Here is an 11,097-nt window from a genome sequence, read left to right as displayed (position 1 = left end):
TCCACAGAGCATGTAGGATCTGTCATCCTTCAGGATAGGCAGGATGACATCTGGCCTTTCCAGTGGGGGTGGATCTCCACACACCCTGAGGTGTGAGTGCAGAGAGGAGAGGAGGGTGGAAAAGATGAGGGCTTAACATAAAGTCATTCAGTTCCAACCCAGTCCCACTAAATCTTGCAAGGAGTTTGAAAGGTTGTTACCCAACAGGGACAGGATTATCCTCTAAGAGCTATCTGATCTGGATCATCCCCAGGTTCAGATAAAGTGAGTTTTCACATGGATAGGGAAGACTCAGTAGAACTTAGGGAAGACTGCACAGGAAGACAGAAGGAAGGCCGGAAGCCATGCAGAGGAGCAGAGGTCTCTAGCACCCATTCTCAGACCCTGGGGACAGAAAAGGACAAGCTGGCCAGAAGCCACTTCTCTAGCTTCAGGGAAAAGAATCAGCTTTATGGAATTCTGCCACCCAGCTAAACTACTTTAGTATCCTCAACCACCTCGGGATTGAGTCTCACTTCTGTCAGCCCTGTGGAGCGTGTCAGTGCATTGGACATTCCCTGTCTTTATCAACATACTGCATCAATGTTGATGAGGGACACTTTTATTTTTATTTATTTATTTTTTTTGACAGGCAGAGTGGACAGTGAGAGAGAGAGACAGAGAGAAAGGTCTTCCTTTGCCGTTGGTTCACCCTCCAATGGCTGCCGTGGCCAGCGCACTGCGCTGATCTGATGGCAGGAGCCAGGTACTTATCCTGGTCTCCCATGGGGTGCATGGCCCAAGTACTTGGGCCATCCTCCACTGTACTCCCTGGCCACAGCAGAGAGCTGGACTGGAAGAGGGGCAACCAGGACAGAATCCGGTACCCCGACCGGGACTAGAACCTGGTGTGCTGGCGTCACAAGGCGGAGGATTAGCCTAGTGAGCCATGGCGCCAGCAAGGGACACTTTTAATGGAGGCCGCATGAAACAGTACATTAGGAATAAACCGGACTGGTGACTGGTTCTGTGAGAAATTTATGCAGCTGTCCAATGGAAGTTGGAGAGAGGTGGCTGACCTGAACAGTGTTTGAGGCCCACTACAGCACAGGGTGCTTGCAAGAGTTGCTCCCAGAGTCTTGTGGGAGGAGCTTTCCATGGTATAAATGGCTCACAGGAAACGTTCCCTCCTTCCAGTGTTGCCTTATCCAGATGGCCATGATAAAACACCCTCAACCCATCTGTAGACTTACCTGGGGATAGGCTCGGTCTGGACTGCAGTTGCCACCTCCCCTTCCTCCTTTTTGTAGGAAAGGTCTTCCACTGCAAAAAGGGCCATTGGGGCCGGATGTGGTAAGTGTGATGACATGTAAATGAGATGGCATCATAAAGCTCAGGGGCTGCCCACTGTCACGGAGCTTCCAAGGACACCCATGCTGCCTGGTTGTTTCACTGCCTATGCTAATAAGAGCCTCACACCCATGTGGACATGGCCTGCAGTGGCAAGTCTACTGCCAACCCAAGGAGAACTCTCTCCCCATCTGGGGAGTGTGGTATCCCACACTTTAGGCATCCTGGTCTTCCACAAGGGGGAAGCAGCCATCAGCCATCTGGGTCCTCAGTCTGTGTGCTCTAAGAGACTGACTGCACAACATGGGGCTAGTCCCAGGCTCATATGAGCACCCTGCCACAACATAAACATGTGAAGCCCATAGATCTTCACACACACTGGAACATTTTGATTCCATGTAGCACTGTGGCACTTAGTGGATCCTGACAGGCAAAAGGTCAGCAGAGGCTACCCCAGGGTGGAACCCTCTGCACATGGCCCAGGGTTCCAGATGAGGAGTGATGACAATAGAACGGGAATGAGAGAGACAGCATGGCCTAGTTCAGGGGCATCAGGTTAGGATCTCAGGCCGAGAAAGTAGCCATGATTACAGTTCCCATCAGGCATGCAGTGTTATGTCACATGGTTGGGGCAGGGGTCTCACAGGGAAGCCTGCCACTGCCCAAAGGCATCCTGCTCATCCAATTCACAAGCATGAGTGAGCACAGGCTGCATAGCTGGAGCCATGCCATCACTCTGGCCTCTGCTACATAGACATGGATGGGTCCAGTGCAGGAATACAGAGCATAATCTGGGCTCTGAGGTTAAGAAACACCTGATGACACTACATCTGTGCTTTGAACTCCATCCAGGGTTCTCCCATAGTCCACTCAGATGTAGCCAGGGGACAGCCTCTCACATCACCACCTGTCCTTGGCAGGTTAGATCAAGCAGTGCATTGGGGTGCACTCAGGAGATTTGGCAAGTCTGCAGCAAGAGTCAAATCAGAGGACTCACCCACAATGGCCTCAGCACAGCAGAGGGGCTGCTGGATTGTACATTTCACAGTCTCAGACCAGGCCTGGGCTGGTGCTTCAGGCTCATCAGCCCAAAATCCACAGAGCAGGTAGGATCCATCTTCTTTGAGGATGGGCACGATGGTGTCTGGCCCTTCCAGTGGGGGTGGATCTCCACACACCCTGAGGTGTGAATGCAGAGGGGAGGATGGAAGAGGTGGAAAAGATGAGGGCTCAGCACAAGGTCATTCAGTTCCAACCCAGTTCCACCAAACCTTCCTAGCAGTCCAGAAAGGTCTGTTAATCAAAGGGACAGGACCATCCTCTATGAGCCATCCAATCTAGATCTTCCCCTTGTTCAGACAAAGTGAGTTTTCACAAAGATAGGGCAGACCCAGCAGGACATAGAGAGGGTTAGACAGAAACACAGGAGCAGAGGATGCTGTCAGCTAAAGGCCAGAAGGCACATCAGGAGCAAAGGGCTCTGGTGCCCCTCTTCCAGCACCCTTGGGACAGGAAAGAACAAGCTTGCCAGAAGCCAGTTGTCTAGTTTCAGGGAATAGAATCCCCTTGGCGCTCAATGTCCCAATAAAGCTAAAGCACTTTAATACCCCAGACCACCTTGGGACTGTGTGCCCATTTCTGTGAGCACTGTGGAGTGTGTCAGGGCATTGGACATTCCCTGTCTTTGTCATTGTACTGCAGGGATGTGGATGAGGGACAAGTTTATGAATGCCACACAGAAGCAGTTCATTCCCAGGGGAACTTATGCAGTTGTCCAGCGAGGTTAAGGACACAGTGTTTGGGGCCTGACTCAGCACATGGATTTTCCAAGAGGTGCTCCCGGAGTCTTCATGGGAGGACCTTTGAGTGGTATAAATGGCTCTCAGGGCACTTCTCTCCTCTCCGTGTCTGCCACCTCCACATGTCCATACAAAAATACCCTCAGCCCATCTGTAGATTTACCTGGGGATAACCTCAGCTCTGTCTGCAGATACCACTTCGTCCTTTTGGGAGGAGGTATCATACCCTGCAAAGGAGAAAAATGAGCAGGAAATGGTAAATGAGATGACATGCAAATGCTATGGCAAAGTAAAGTACAAGTACTGTGCAATGTCCCATTAGCATCTGAGGACTTCTATGCTGTCTGCCTGTGGCACTGCCTCTGTTAGCAACTGTCTCATTCCCAGGAGGTCATGCCTACAGTGGCAAGTCCTCTGTCAATAAATGGAGACCTCCCTCCCTGTCTGGGTAGCATGTTATCCCACACAATAGGCATCCTGATGTTCCACAAGTGGTCAGCCACTTTCCTCACTAAGGGTCCCTGGCTATGTGTCAGGTGTGCTCTAAGAGAATAAATACAACATAGGAGGCTCATACCAACTGCCTCCCCCCTGTACATCAACTAATGGGAGCTATGGGCTCTAAGGGTCAAATGCCTTAGGGTATTTGGGATGGACAAGTGTAACCCACGAGTCTCCCATTCATTGGAGTCCTTGCAGTTATGCAGGGTTTGCAGGGTTTGCAGGGTAGCCTGATAGGCATGAAAATTACACTGGATGCTTCAAGATGGAACTTCAAGACATGGCCAAGGGTTCTACATCAGTGAGGTGTGAAGTCAACATGGAAGACAGAGTATAGACTGGTTCAGGGAGATCTGGGTAAGATCATGTGCTGAAAGCTGGTCATGATGGCAGCTACCCTGGCAGCCATGCAGTGTCATGGCATGTGGCTAGGGCAGAGATCTCACAAGAAAGACTGCCACTGCACACAAAAACAATTCCATTATCCCAAGTGGAGGCCTGGCAGAAACCATGCCACATGCATTTTAAAGGCTCCATGGCCATTGCAGGGGCCTCAGGCAAGGAGACCCAACAGGGGCTTTGAGGACAAAGGTGTTTGTGACCCAGGGATATGAGGCTAACACAAAGGTGTAGACCCATGCTATCGTTATGTTGCAAACTCCATCCTCACACCTGCCTCCATCCATCCACATGTGCCCTTAGGATTTCCCACCACATCACACCTTTCACCAGAGGGCCAAGGATGTTACGGTGAATGCAGGAACTCCAGAAGGGCTGCAGCAAGATTCCCAGTGGGACACTCACCCTCAATGGCCTCTATCCAGTGGATGGACTGCTGGGCTAAGGGCTGCTGGACCCTGGCCCAGGCCTGGAACAGTATTTCCAGCTTGTCCCCCCAGGAGGCATGCCACATGTAAGGTGCATCTGCAAGGTGTGTGCATGCCATGATGCGATGCCCTTCAGCTAGAGATCGGCTTTCACACAATCTGAAGTGCAAATGTAGAGGGGAGATGGAAAGGATGAGGGTTTAACACACAGGCATTCCTGTCCACCCCAGTCCCACCTGGCTTTCCTAGCAGGAAGAAAGGGTCTGTCATTCATTGAAAACATGCCATCATCTAAGAGCCATTGGACTGTGAACTTCCCATTCTGAGACAAAGTGAGCCTTCACAGGGAATGGACAGACCCAACAGGATGCAGATTCAATGCAGGACTCCTGGCCCCATTTCCTTCAGCACTGGGGCATGACCCAAGACATTGGCCACTTCCGTCCTTATCAAAGTCCCATGGGGACACTGAGGAAGGAGAAGCAGAGAGGCCTAGGGAAGGGCTCCCCAATTTTTATGGAGGCCACACAAGCTGTGAAAGCAGCAATGGCCTGGAAACATGACTGGATCCCAGGCCACCACATGCAGATGTCCAATGGAGGTGGGAGGTGGGGATCCACCTCAGCACATGGAGAAAAGTGGAGCTACCAGAGTCGTCAGAATGAGCTCTGAGGGGGTAATTACTCCGTGGGGCCCATTCTCTCCTCCCCATGCCTTCTACCTCCAAATGTCCATACCAAAGAACCCTCCATCCATCTGTAGACTTACACAGGTTTGGCTTCATGTGGCACTCTGTCCTCAAGGGAATTCCCATAGACTACAATAAAATTTAGATAGGGAAGTTGCTGTGAGACAAAGAGCCCAATTATAGGTCAGAACAGCCCCAGAGGCCCAGGGAGATGCCTGCTGACAGCTGTCTTGGTGGCCTTTGCCCATTAACAGGGGACCACTTCTCTCTTCCAGTCTGCCTGCCTCCTGCATATCAGGCATCCCCAAACTCCAAAAGGGATCAGCTGCTGTTTGGCCCTGTGGGATCACTGCAAATGGCCCAGCTGGTTTCTTCCTCAACAGCTGCCCTAAAGAGCCTCCCCACAACTGACAGCCAGGCCTTTGTGGTTCTCATGTTGCAGTGTGCCATAGGTTGGATGGGGAAAGCCCTGGAACCTATTCCCATAGGGGTTTTTAGGGTCATGAACAGACCCCAAATGTTAGGGACCTGTGAGAATCATAATGATCGGACTGGTTCCCTCCACATGGCAATCAGTGGTATGGCCAAGGGCTCTAGATAAGGAAAGAGTGACATCAACTCAATGTGGGAGAGTGACATGCTGTGTCTCAGTTTAGAGGTTTTGGGTCTTTCGTGAGATCACGAGTGGAGAGGGTAGCTTTGATGATAGTGGCCCCTACAGGTAGTGTGTCATAGCATGTGACTGGGACAGGGATCTCACAAGGAAGACTGCCACTGGCCACTTAGGATCCACTAGTACAAGTGTAGGCTTGGAACACACCATGCCATGTGCACAGGGCTGATGCACACCACACTGGGATCCACAAACTGCTGCCATGTTGTCACCCCTGCTAGAGGAGCTGCAGCACAGCAGTGTGCTGAGGAAAACCACCCTTTGGGGAAGCAGAGCTACTGGGTGAACACACAGGTGTAGACCCACATGACATCTTTGTTTCAAACTCCCTCTGGGGGTTCTTAGGCTTTCCTTTCTAGTCCAACTAGAGCAGCCCATCCATTTCCCAACCACGCCAGGGTCTTTGTGAGAGCAGGGCAAGTATGCTGGGGTTTACTCCTTACCCTAAGTGGCACTGGAAGCACCATCCCCCCGGTTGGTGTACTCACCTCCAAACCTTGTGCACCACGAGCACTCTTCCAGCACTATCGTCCAGCCACCACCAGGATAATGCTGCTGCATAACCAGCTTGGCTTTCATGACGATGCACCAACAATATTCACCCATGATCAGCCCTGGTACCAACTCAGGCTCTACTTGAGGTGGAAAGCACCCACTGATCCTGCTGGATTAGGAAGGGTGGAGAAGTTATCATGGTAGTTAAGGTACCAGAGGGCCCTATCAGGCCTGCATCACAGGCAGGTTGATTCTGCCACCAATGAAAATGGGCCTTTCAGCTAACAGCTGTCTGAGCAGGATCCTCCCCTTGCTGAGCAAAGTGAGGAACTGCAGGACGTGGAGGCACAGCACGAGCTACAGGTGGAGGCACCAGAAAAAGGATGGAGAGATGGTGTTGGAAGATGGCCAGGATTCCAGCTGAAGAACAAAGAGCTGTGATGCTCAGTAATGGAATCCTCATGACACTCAGATACAAGCAGAACAAATAGTGTTTGTCACATTCGACAAAATCAGTTGAATATTACTAATCTCAGGTGTGGTAATATACCTGCTACAGCACAGTGGGCTTCTAGTTCTGTGGCCACCCTGCTGTCTTTCTAACATTTTGGTATGGTATTTTCCCCTGTACTTCTTTCTATCAGCCATCTCCATAAACACAGAGATGAGAAAAAAAAGAAGAAGAAGATAAGGAACCCTGTCTTTTAATCTATGCACAACAGAAGTAATAACTGCAGGAGACCCCTGTAAAGTCCAGTTGATCTGAAGCAACCTAATGGAGACCACATGGGTGTTTGAGGAAGAAATGGCAATCTCTATGGGTGCGAAAATGATTACAATAATACTCTTCATAGAGAAACAGTGTGATCACCTAGGGTGTGTGAAATCCTTCCATTCAGCATATTCAGTTTCTCCCTAAAATATTAGTCCCCAGATGTCAATATCAATGAAATATCCATGATTCCTTAGTCTTACCTGGGGCAGATTAAGTCCCAGCAACCACCCTTCATTTGCGTCATTTCTTTTGCTGCAAATAAATTCCAACAGGGACGGTCAAATTAGGGAGGTCCTAGTACATGTGCAATCCAGTTCCCAACAATGACACAGTAATACCCATAAACTCTATTTGACAATGGCATACTGTGAGAGAAATATTTCATGTGCTGACCCTTTGAGCAAAACCTTCTTGGCATGAAAATCAATATCCAGACCTCTTTGTCTTGAAAACAATGAACCTCATCTTTTCCCCGCTAATTCTGGGAAACTACCCTATCTGCATTCTAAAAGAATTAAAAGTTATTCACTTTTCTCCTGTTAGAATGCCAGGATGTAGATGACTTAGAGGAATCTATACACTGAGGTGAGACTGAGGATGAGATATATTCAATTTCTTCTCAAGATTAGTCTTCGATGCTTCACAGAAACAGTTGTCATTCATGACCACTACAAGCTACAGTGGTCATTGTTGCCTCTGGAAATCTTGGAAGTATGGGAGTGGCTTCAATTTTATGTCCTAGGTTTAGATGGATAATGAGCTGGAAGAAGAGAACTTAAAAGATACAGAGGATGGGCTATGTTTGGAGAAATGTGGGTTATGTCTGCAACAGAGATGTAGACAAGATGCCTCTGGCAGTGTGCAAGCATAGATCATCAAGAGACAGGTTCTACTGCCTCAAGTATATGTAACGATGCCACATGGCAAAGGCTGTGTCTTATTTAAAATACATGTGTAATTGTTCCTAATGGCAATGCCACAACTGCCAGGCAAACATTTCATGGGCCCACTCCATAGAAGAGGAAACAGAAATACAGAAATCAACGATCTTTCTACAATCAGTGAAAACAGTGCTGAGGACACAGGTGGGCCCTTTCACTCTCAGCACAGGGCTCAATCTCCCTCTTACAAGCCGCCACCTGCCCCAACCCCCTTCCTGTCCTTTCAAACTGGATGGATACAGCATCTTGATCAAAGGCCACCTGCACTGGGGAAAATGGAGACTTCTGCAATGCTAGGAACTTCAAGCCTGTGCGTTTCTCACTCTAGTTCTCATCCAGAATTCCTGATCATGTCATGGCCACAGATATCTCAATGAAAACAAGGTAGCAGGAAAATGTCTCCTGCAGGGAAGTGGAGTCTCCTGTAAATTTGAGACTTTCTGAAATCAGAGCCTGAGGTCCCCTTACCCAGGCTACATTTGTAGACAAGATGCTTTTCCAGCCTGACGTGAACAACCAGTGGCTCCAGCAAGCCCCGTTTGTGGTGGCTGTCAGGGTCATGCTGGGTGAGGAGGGCTCTGGGATGTAGGCTGAGATGACTAATCTGTGTCTGTTTTCTTGACTTCTTACGTAGCCGGCACCGCTTGCGGGTGCGTGCCTTATTTACATGGCATTTCCTAAGGTAGGACAGGAGAGAAAATGTAAGGATAGAAATATGTGCATGATACCATCTCTGTATTTCAACAGATTTCATGGAGAATTCTCTCACAGAGCCCTGCAAACAGCAGCACTGACAGGTTCGGGTAAATGCTTGTGGTGAAGAAGACAAAACGAGAGCTTCCCCTGTGTTAGAGGGTGACCCTGTGTTCAGTCCACATTGCCAGGACTCTTCCTTCATCCCCCACACACAACAGCTCCTTTAGCTGCTAACTTCAACCACAGGCATTTCCAAGTAAAACACATAGCCCACTGCAGTGACTGAACACCAAGGCGCACTCAGATGCATGTCCCTTGTTACTGGTGTTCTTCAGAAAGAAATGAAAGGCTGGCAGGGTCAATCTTAGACAATATCCTCAATCAGGAGGTGATGGTGATCTAGAGAGAATGACACGGTGATGACAACACATCATGTGCATACCACGCCATGCGTTGCTCACTATCCTCTGGTTAGTTATGAGAATTTGAACTCAAGAAATTCCTTGTTTTTTGAAAGAGGAAAGGAAGCTTTGATAAGCACCACAGCCCATCATGTAGTATTTTCATTGTTGTGCACATGTTTTATAAATATTTATGAGATAGGTCCCCAACATGTAAATTCCTGCCCTTCTCCTGATGCAAGTCTGTTTCCCCAGCTGAGCTGGCCCACTTCACTGATACCACATATATCTTCCTCCTGCTTGTAATGCCCGAAGCCCCACTTACTTGAACTCGGCAGGTGCCAGCTTCTCAAGCTGTGGAGTTCCAAGTGCTGGCTTCTCCCTTAGCCTGGATTGAATCACCTCTTGGCCCTCACCATAATCTGAAACAGACACACGTGCCTCAGTGGACAGCTGGACACGCAGCCGAGGTCACTGTCTCTAGGGAGGAGCCACTCTAGTACCATGCTCCAGGTAAGCATTTCTTCATCTTTGTCTCTCCACCTCCCAACAACAGGATATCTGATAATCCCCCATTTAGAGTGAACAGTGTTTCAAGGTGAATGGTGACCTGACAAGGCAGTTCAACTGGTATTTGACAGAATCAGAATTCCCTTCCACTAAGCTGTGACTGAATCATGGCAGAGTAGTTAGCACACCTTGCAGATTTTTAAGTCAAGCACTAACTTGTAGCATGAAGCAGTGACCTCCAGTATGGTTGGTAAAGTACACTAGCACTGGGGATAGTGGTTCTTCTGTGCTGAGAAGTTCAACTTTCATGTTTGGGGAGTTTCCAAAGACAAAATCACAGCTAAGTAGAATTGTGTAAAAACAGTGCTAAACACCCAAAGGCCCTGAAAGAAATATACACACCTACTAATACAGCTCCTGTTAAATTAGAAAAAAAATGAAAAGGAATGAATAAATCTACTCCAGGCCAGGAATTGCCTTACATATTGTACAAAAAATATATCCCATATTTCATGGCAACAATTTACAGAGGTAGGAATTATGACAGCACTTGTGGGAACCGAGGAGGGGTCTAAGGCATGCAGAGATTGGCAAGTTGGAGAAAAGCCCAGGGAGGGTCTCCGAGTCCCTGCTCTACATTCTGCTCTGTGCTACCGCAAAGACTCAGGAGCCTTCTTCCTCTTCGAGAAGAGCTTTTGTTCCATGAGTGGGTTTCCCCCTGACCAGGGCAGTCCCTGGTCTAGACAATGTCATTTACAAGTACCACAATGTCAGCACAGACTCCATTAGCACCTATAACAGAGATCTTGTGGACTCTTCACATTTCTCTGTGTGACCAGCACAAGGATTTGCCAACTGGAACTCAAAAGAAGCTTGAATTGAGTAGAAGTTCATTAGCCCCATACATGAAACCCACACCAGCTGGTACAGGACAAAGAGGTTGCCAGTTAACTGACATCTCACCCCACACTTAAAGGAAACATGGAAAAGTTGTTGAACTAGTGCCTTGGTTATTCCAAATTGACATGAAAATAGCTTATACAGTTCTCAGAGTATTGTAACAATGGATTTTCTTAGGATAAAGGGAAGAACCAAACCTAGAAAGCCTTTATTTTCTCAGAGGGACCAAATCATCATTTACCACTTTAGTGAGAGGACCTATGGAACTCACTGTTTTCCTCTTGGTGGAGGATGAAGCTGAAATGACGAACTATCTCTTTCAGATCTTGTATTTCCCGCTGGTTCTCTGCTAGTCGGCAACGCGATGCCTGGTTACACACAACCATATTATTTTTATTGGCTGGATCGGACGAAGGGCTCAGTGGTACTGCCATTCTGATGGTTCTGGCAGACCAGGGGGCTCCAGAGACTAGGTGGAAGATACCCAAGAACAGAATGAGTTACAACAAATGACATTCAATAGCTCTAATGAGGGCTGGGGGATGACAACAGCCATATTTCT

General features: G+C 48.5%; 1 long non-coding RNA gene across 1 annotated transcript; it reads right to left on the bottom strand.

Moving 5' to 3' along the window:
• Positions 1 to 6,092: 6,092 nt before the first annotated feature.
• On the bottom strand, positions 6,093 to 8,659 carry LOC103347328 (uncharacterized). Its single transcript, XR_016226137.1, has 3 exons — positions 8,497 to 8,659; positions 7,288 to 7,339; positions 6,093 to 6,481 (listed from the first exon to the last, which is right to left on the bottom strand). It is a non-coding gene; the product is annotated as an uncharacterized LOC103347328 (long non-coding RNA).
• Between the last annotated feature and the right edge of the window lie 2,438 nt (positions 8,660 to 11,097).

Source organism: Oryctolagus cuniculus, chromosome 19 (genome assembly GCF_051225735.1).
Source record: "Oryctolagus cuniculus isolate XC-2025 breed Fujian yellow rabbit chromosome 19, ASM5122573v1, whole genome shotgun sequence".
In the NCBI taxonomy this organism is placed as follows: domain Eukaryota; kingdom Metazoa; phylum Chordata; class Mammalia; order Lagomorpha; family Leporidae; genus Oryctolagus; species Oryctolagus cuniculus.
This window is presented reverse-complemented; position numbering and strand designations above follow the sequence as displayed.